This window comes from Haemaphysalis longicornis, unplaced genomic scaffold (genome assembly GCF_048455015.1).
Source record: "Haemaphysalis longicornis isolate Haplotype H1 unplaced genomic scaffold, Haemaphysalis longicornis Haplotype H1 scaffold_8, whole genome shotgun sequence".
Lineage (NCBI taxonomy): Eukaryota > Metazoa > Arthropoda > Arachnida > Ixodida > Ixodidae > Haemaphysalis > Haemaphysalis longicornis.
In genome coordinates this window covers 44,296,161-44,304,661 of record NW_027526445.1, presented here as the reverse complement: position 1 = coordinate 44,304,661, position 8,501 = coordinate 44,296,161, and the positions used below count along the sequence as shown (strand labels likewise).

Genomic DNA, 8,501 nt, shown 5'->3' with positions numbered 1-8,501 from the left:
GTGGTTTCGAGATACTGCTGGTAAGGCTTACGAGGGGAGATTTCTTGGGGCCATGAAGACAAAAGTACAAGGTCGTTTCAATCACTGATTCATTAAGAAGACGGTTCTCTCCAGATAAGAATCATATAATTTTTCAAGGAAGATTAAACAAATAATGGAGATATTAAAGCTAACAGACGAAGCAGTGGCAATTATCCAGCTACTTAACGGCGACGTTTCCAATGCGTCACAGAATCTTGTTCTACGCCACAGAATGTTGTTGGTGCAACTAGCGGCTGCAGACGAAACCCACCACCGAGAACAACGATTGCGCGACTGTAGTGCGACCTCTATGCGTTTGACCCCATCACTTATAGGTAACGTGCAGTTACTACACTGAAAACTAGGTTTTCAATGCTGGCCTTTAATGTATCAGTGATGCAAATAATGCCTCACTATGGCGAAAAATTTGAACGTTTTTCATTGCATCGCGTTTTTTTTTTCGGTTAACAACGTCTGTTGTGGCTGGAATGGAGATGAGTGGGCTATTAATGATTAGCTCTTCAAGCCGAATAAAGTGTATTTGCGTTTTTGATCACTTTAAGGCATAAACATTCTTTCCCGCGCAACACTAGCACACGCAGAGTAAATGCGTTTTACAGCAGTTAAGGTGTACAACCACCCATTCACAAAAGTAACACGCTTAGTCAATATTGTGGTTTAAAGGTTGAATATTTGTCCAAAAGCAGGATATAGGAGGAATTAAATGAAAAACCCATACAAAAAACAACTGCCGAGTTCGAATGGTGTATCAGTTCCAATGCCCTCAGGTGAATACGACAGGACACAGCATCGAGAAAAACACAAATATAACGATTGCCTGAGATCCCCATGCATGTAACGTTTTGTATCATCTCGAAAGGCTAGAATTATTGAAATTCAGAAATGTAACCGTTGGAACACAGAAAAGGTGCATCATTAGTGAAAAAGACCAACAATAAAGAAATAATTCACGCAACTGAAACAAAAAGTGGCCTTGGTTGGCTGCCCATTTTCAAATATGGGTATAAAAAACTCACGCAACGATATCACAAACTACCCAATTGAACACTCTGACAAGATTATTTTTAGAATCGGAAGTATATCTGCTCGTTTTGTTGCAAATGATGCCGAAGGACGCAACAAAGTGCATTGTTGGGTGTCTTGCTAGGTCACTTTAATGAAGGGAAAAAACAATAAGAAAGAGGCGGGTGCAGGCACAAAATTCGAACTGACATTGATTTGAAAACTTCCGCCTTATGTACCGAACCACCAGGTTAAACTGGTCAGAGCAAGGTTACTCTCGACAGGTCCCGGACATCTTTCTGACTACCTTTATAAAGGCCTATGGGTCTTGTGGCTCAGTTCCCTTGCAAGCACAAATGGCAAATGCATCGCACACCACGACGCCTCCAGAGGCAATATTTATAGTAGTAACTATCGGGAGGAGTTTAAAGGGACACATGAGTCTAAAAAAGTAAACCTATATCGGTAACGGTTAGTGTCGCGACTACCAATATACCACTCGCAGCTGCAGTAGTTGCTTACAAATGAAGACGATACCAAAATCTGGATGAAAGGTTGCCGCGCCATATATACTTTACCGGAACTACCATTTTTAATATCACCAATTTTGGACTCTTAATACAGGTTTGATTGATCCAGCCTAGGCGATTTTCTGAAACAAGAACTTAAGAAACAGGAACATAAGTACATGTAAAATGAATGGATACTTGAACGTTTCGTCGTTGTGTGTTTTAGGTGGTCACAAACCTCAGCTATGAAACTAATAAAACTAGGTTGCGCATAGGCTTTAATCAAATACCAGGTGGTATAGGCTTTGTTTTAGTGTAGATTTCGTTGCAATATTGCGAATTGGCAATAAACCAACTTAAACGCTGCATGCATGAGGGTGCAGTGTAGTACATAAGAATCCTTACGCTTACAGGTGCAACAGCCAGAAGCAATATCAGATATTATGAATCTATCCGAGTTTAAAACCACCGACAAAAGCATTAAAGTCGTTCCACTCAACGTGAAAGCTGTCGAAAGTGCAGAGAAGGGATTCGCCGTAATGGGTTGTGGCGCCTTTATCCGCTCATTGCTATTACCCATCACGCTTTTCAGCGCTGTGTCTCACTCCTGTCTTGATGAATGTAATGGTGGTTTGTCCAATGCAATTCAAATTACCCGCCTTTGCAGGATTCGCGCACAGCCTGCCTAGTACAGCGCCAGTGGGAGTTTTGTTCTTTTTCTGCTTGCTTTCATACTGAACGAGCCGGCGCCTTAGTGCGCGGTTTGAAAGATGTCGCTTGTGGCGGCCAGTTTTTTCGCTTACCATCGTAGAAATAAACCCAACGACCGTTCTTAACTAAATGGATGAGGCAGATGCGGGTTATATACACAGATTTTGCCTCGAACGTACCTGCAGGCTTTTTTTTGTGCTTCCCGTACAACGGGGAGATGTACGGGAAGCGCCAGTGGTTAAGGTGTTTCGAACTGTTATGGCTATATAAATCGCTTGGTCTTTGAAGCCTCTCTGGGCCGCCGTTACGATAAGCCGTCGGGGTTTACTTGAGCTCGTTATCTCGCTGCGCCGCCTGGCTGCGGAAATTGCTTGATATCGAACGTTAGCGCGAGCGAGCTACGACGACAAGGCGAGCACCTTAAGTGCTCTGCACTGAAAAGCTTTGCGGAGTCACCAAGCCCGCCTAGAAAGGGTGCAGCTTGATCACCAAAATGTTTTATTTTGGCCGTCACCTTACGATGAAGCCAAAAAAGAACTTGTGACTGGCTCCCAATCCTTCCGACGAAAGCGAAAGGCAATGTGAGCATGAACTCTTGGAAACGGCGGTTATCGAATAAAATTAAAATAGCGCCCAGCTTCCTCTAGGCACTTTTTGACGTGCGCTAGATTGCCAGTCGTCAAAAGGTATAAGTGAAACTGGGGAGAGAAATTTTAATTAGGTATTTCTCCGCTAGACATATACCATCCCGCCGAAAAGAAAGTTAATTGGGAGAAGTGCGGAAGCTAAAAGTACTTCCAACCCACGCTCAAAGTGCGTCCAATCGCAAACTTCAAATACCCAACTTGCAAATGAAGAACAAAACGGTGAGGCGATTTTTCCCGCACAAAGTAAACGCTTCTATGAACAGTTTAAATGTGGAGCGATGCGTGGTTTAATGCATAGAGGTGTACTATTGCACTCGTTTTTCATAATCGATGCGTGTACTTTCGTATCTGGAACCTTCATTTTTTAACGATTTTCAAATAACCGTTTTCACACAATGGAAGCCCGCTTACACGCACTCAGGCGTTTCAAAAGATCTCCTTAGAGCTTTCTGTCGACCAACGCTACGCCATCCGTCCCACTGCGAAAGCTCATGCTTTAAAATGAATCACTGGAAATCCAACAAAAGCTAAAAGAGCAACGATCTTATCATCTTTCAGTTATATGAGAACCCCAATGAAACGAAAACACGGGGGTCATCGCGGATCAGGCTCCCTCCTGGATTAACCGCGGAGCTGTTCATGGGCTGGCCTTTACTCCAGTCGAGGCTTGTAACGCGTCACGTTTTCTCGGGAGCATTTTTCTCCGCCGCTCAAAAATAGGGTGAGAGTATAGAAAAAAAACGCGCTCGAAAATAGGAACAGGAATTGGCGTAATAGTTTGATATAAGATGATTTATATTGGCCATAAAATTGTATTCCCATCTATGCAATTCTGTTCGGAGGTAAAACCAACTTTAATAAATCGGTATAAGCCGTGGTCGTTGAAGCTGACTTTTCCACCCTGCTGGTTTTACAGCAAAGCATGACCATTACGTAGGAAGTTTGATTATGGAAAAAGGCTCCAAATCTTGTGTTGTCGAAACTATCCTCGGTGTTCAATTGCGTGGAACCACTCTTCTCCTCCACGGCACCGTGGGAGTGTGCCGTCACTCGTTACGTCGGTCTCCGCGGGATGGCGACACTTGTCCGTACTAAGCACGACTGAGAAACACATGACTGTGTTTCACGTTACGAACTCTTCGCCGAACACAAAGTATTGCGTCGAGTTCACTGTGAGAGCGATTATTAACATCTCTGTTGGCGGCACAGTTTAGAATCGGATTGGAACCGAGCAGATGGCGCACGCCGGTGTCTTTTTTTTTTTCCTTCGGCGTGCGGCCGCAGTGGCCCAGGCTGCACCGTGTCCGTGGGGCATCGGCCATGCCTGTGGCCGTTTCCAGTGTTGCCAAGCGAAGAAATTGACAGCTAAACTTATCAACGAATACCGTCTATAGCTAATTACATGAGAATAGGAGAATACCAAGGCTCTACCATTACTTCTTAAAGTCAGTTAGTTTACAGTAAACCTGTAAATCTTATAGAATTAGCCTTCTCGTCACTTCATGGTAATTTCTGGACGGGGTTTGAATAAAAGAAATGGCTGTAGCTGCTCTTTCAGCCAAACTATACGGAACCAAATTATATCACAAATAAGATGACTTTAGGGCTACGCACAAGAAAGAAGCCGAAATAAAATGGAAGCCTCGTAAACATAACCCCATGTTCGCTGCTTCACTTGTTTTTTACCGTGTGGAACCGTGTTTACTGTATTTAAAGGGACTCTGTAACACTGCCGATAAACACTTCCACTCTTTACTAAGTGCTTGGAAGGCCTGCGAAGGCTACATTTGTCGCCAGCACAGAAGGGTCTCGCGGGATTTGCTTACCGAAGTAGATGCGCCTTCTATTTCCGTTTTCCTTTTGTGGCGATGTTTTGAAAGCGGCTTTCGAGTTGATTTATCGCCGCGGCTAAACAAAGGCTCGCGAAACGCAGCTACATCGCTCTAAAGGCGTGATTGAAGCGCTGAAAGAGGAGAAAGTCATGGGAAGAGAGGAACATATTTTCAGCAAGTTTCTACGTTGTCTGATGTACATACAGCAGTAACTGATTGATTGTAGAGTTTAACGCGCCGACGCAACGCAGGCGATGAGGCGCGCCGTAGTGGAGGGCTCCGGATTAATTTTGACCACCTGGGGATCTTTAACGTGCGCCGAAATCTCGCACACACGGGCGTTTTTGCTTTTCGCCTCCATCAGAAAAGCGGCCGCCGCGGCCGGGAATCGAACCCGCGACCTCGTGCTCAGCAGCGCAACGCCTTAGCCACTGAGCCACCGCGGCGGGTCATACAGCAGTAATATTTGTCTCAAGTTCTTTCTGACCCGCTAATATTAGTACTGGAAGAGTTTGTTGACTAGCTTCTAAAAGCATTCAGGACGTATGGAGTAATCAAAAAAGTTTAGCAACGTCCCTTTAAGGTTACATAGACTCACGATCAAGTTCGAATATTCGCCGGGCATTTTGAATCCCATTACCCTGGGCACAAAATAAAAAGCTGTGCCTGCCAGGGATCGAAACCTGGGACCTTCCGCGTGTTAGGCGGATGTGATGACCACTACACCACAAGCACCGCACGAAGCGCGGGCCTCATGAGCAGCAGCCGTTATCTGTAGGCATTTCAAGTGACTGAAATACGTCTTCAGTCGATGACCTCGTGGGCGACGCAGCAAGACCAAGGTCCGACTTCCGGCTGGCGAGACGCCAACAAAACGTGCCTTCGGAGAACAAAAACACCACGCAAAAGGCAACGAGATCAGCGAAATCGATTGCAACGGCGCAAGCACAGATGAAAAACACGAATTTTTATGCGCGCTTTCTTAGTACTACAAAGACCTCTTGTATGGAAAAAAGCCTCAAGGTGGTCGGTGCATTAAACCCTACAATCAATCAAATGTTTATACAAAGTCTAAAACACGTCGTCATTCGAAATATTATCTTCAAAGGGGTTAGGAGGAGGTACCTTAACTCGCCCACTGCAACAATCGTCAGTAGAAGAAATGAACAGAAAGCCTTCAAACCTGTTCGTTCGTACAATCGCCCAAATCTTCATCTAGTGTACGCGAGCGACGATGTTTTCTGCGTGAGCGCCGTATGACTGGGCCAAGTTGGAAAGAGCTTGAGGGTAAGCGCATGCTCAGAAAGTGCGCTCCTCAGCTGCGCCCATCGTCTGCTTGGCTGTTCCTTCTGAAGAACGGCACCCCAAACAAGCGCGCCGCAGTCGAACAGGCAGCGTGCGTAACCGAATGATTTTGGCAGTATTTTATGTTTGGAAGATCAACGTTCCAGCAAACCGAATTGATAACTGACCTTCCTACAAATAAAAAGGTGGTTCCGCCAGGAAGTAGCAAATGAATAAGTTGTTCTTCCTTTTACTTTATGATTGCGCGTGTTCGGCGTATAATTGGATTTCCTCTGCTCCATTAGTTGCTGCAACGTTTACCTTTGTAGCTTAAAATGCGAGCAAGATATTTCGGCCCCTCACGCTGCATGTGCGTTTGCTGCACGCTTGTATGGGGTAACGTTCATAAGAAAGAACAGCCTAGCATACGATAGGCCCAGCTGAGCGCCCTTTCTGATCATGTGCTTAGTCTTAAGCACTTTGCAACTTGGCCCCGTAATATGGCGCTCGCGCATGCAAACGTCGTCGCTCGCGCATACTAGTTAATGGGAAACTGACCCTTGAAAAAATGGTTTCTGAATTTCTGTTTACGTGTTATTCAGTTCTTATTGATCCAACGGAAAATCAACAGAAACTCAATGTTCATTGAGTTTACACATCGAGAGCTCAATGGAATTTTCGTTGTGGTCTGCGCAATGATTTTTCTAGTGGGGAGTTCTTATTGACTTTTTGTTGAATTTTCAGTGACTCATAGTGATTATTTTTGGGAAAGCCATCAGCAAATGATGCCATATACTATCTGCATGCCTCTTCAACATGGACAGCCAGGTGCATTAAAACTTCAATACCCACTGTCCTGGATGTATCAGCCTAATTAGTCAGCATCTTAGCATATTTTTGCGCAGTGTGAGTGTATTAAACAATTTGCATTTTTCAAGGAAGTTGTATTTTGTATAGGTAGCCAGCTTTCATAATGCAACCGTGGGTGGCAAAAGCGGTTAGGCTCCGAGATTCAGCCTCAAGGGGAATTTCCAATTCCCACGGGCAATATCCAGCACGGAAATATACCTAGCCCCAGCTATGCTATACAGAAGCGTTAATGCAGGTACAAAACAACAACCTGACAACAACCACATACACTGGCACCTCTACATTACTGGGTTGTAAGTCGTACCCCCTAATTACATAACTTTGGTTAATTTTCTCGCAAAGAGGTTCGACGTACACACGAAAAACCAGGGACGACCGCGTGCACCCTTGGCGCACTTCCGAACAGACTATTATACGCTTTATCTTATTTCCTTAGGTAGTATTTTCTGCCACACTTAAAGTATGGTGTTCTAACATCTTTAAATGTAACCTTTTCTATGCATACATGCCATAAAACTTGAAGAAGGGTGTCATGGCAGGTTCTGTGAATAGCTTTCGCGAAGACTACCTGTAGCATTGCTACGCGCCTGAGGTCCGCGTAACAGCACTCCACTGTACCAAGTATAACAGAAAGGCTTTTGCGAAAGCTCCTTTCTTTAAGTCACAAACTTTATGTGCGCATACCAATGTTTTAAGACACCTTGTTGTTTTTCGGCCAATGCATTCATGAAAATCTTTTAGCCTCTGTTTGTAACGTTTATTGGTCTAATTGGTTTAAATCTGGTTTCATTGCTAATTCGTTAAGCGGTTGTGTGCCATCGCTCCTGTGAATACTAAGGTTTGGCACGGGTAAGTGAGTTTGAAAAAATTTACTCAAACATTCGAAACAACATTGCGTAAATAGACGGCAAACTCTGCAATTTATTTGTAAAACTTTGCCACTGAGCTTTGAGATCCCTAACGTTATGCTTTTATTGGGATCTTCTATTTTCTGCTTATTTAACCCTAAGCTTGTTGGCACTTGAATTCTCGGTGTAACCTCGTCTTCGAGTACATCCAGTTGGGTAAGGAACGTCTTGTCAAGAGCACTACGCAAAAGCTTAACAAGCTTGCAAATCGTATCGAAAAATGGCACCAAGCGCGGGTTGTTGTAATGTGGAGCTAACGCGAGCCGTATTTTGTGTTCTTCATTGACTGCACCCGTAGATTCAATTCAGCTTATCTCGCTTAGCATTTTTTCACTGAGAAGTTTTGTTTTGTTGGCGTCTCTGCAGCCGGAAGAGAACTTGACCTTGCAAGGCCGCGGACGGGGTCATAAATTGGAGACGTAATCAGGTCACTTGTAATGCCTAGAAGGTCAATGCTGAAACTCGTCGGGCATGCACTCCGTTCGATGGTTGAGAGGGAGGGCGAGAGCGACCGTATGGTGCAGCCCTTCTTGGCTCGCTCTGATGTCTGCGTTTCTCATTCCATCGGATCGACAGCGGGCAGCGTGCCTTTAATAAGGCGCAGTTTAGGAGTGACTCCAAAGACCATCACTGCGTCGGAAGTGGGCCGGTTTGGTATGTGCGACTTTAGTTTGTGTTTGAAAGAACGGCGTGTTA

General features: G+C 44.7%; 1 non-coding gene across 1 annotated transcript; it reads right to left on the bottom strand.

The window, feature by feature from the left end:
- Positions 1-5,404: 5,404 nt before the first annotated feature.
- On the bottom strand, positions 5,405-5,478 carry Trnav-aac (transfer RNA valine (anticodon AAC)). Its single transcript has one exon. It is a non-coding gene; the product is annotated as a tRNA-Val (tRNA).
- Positions 5,479-8,501: the final 3,023 nt, after the last annotated feature.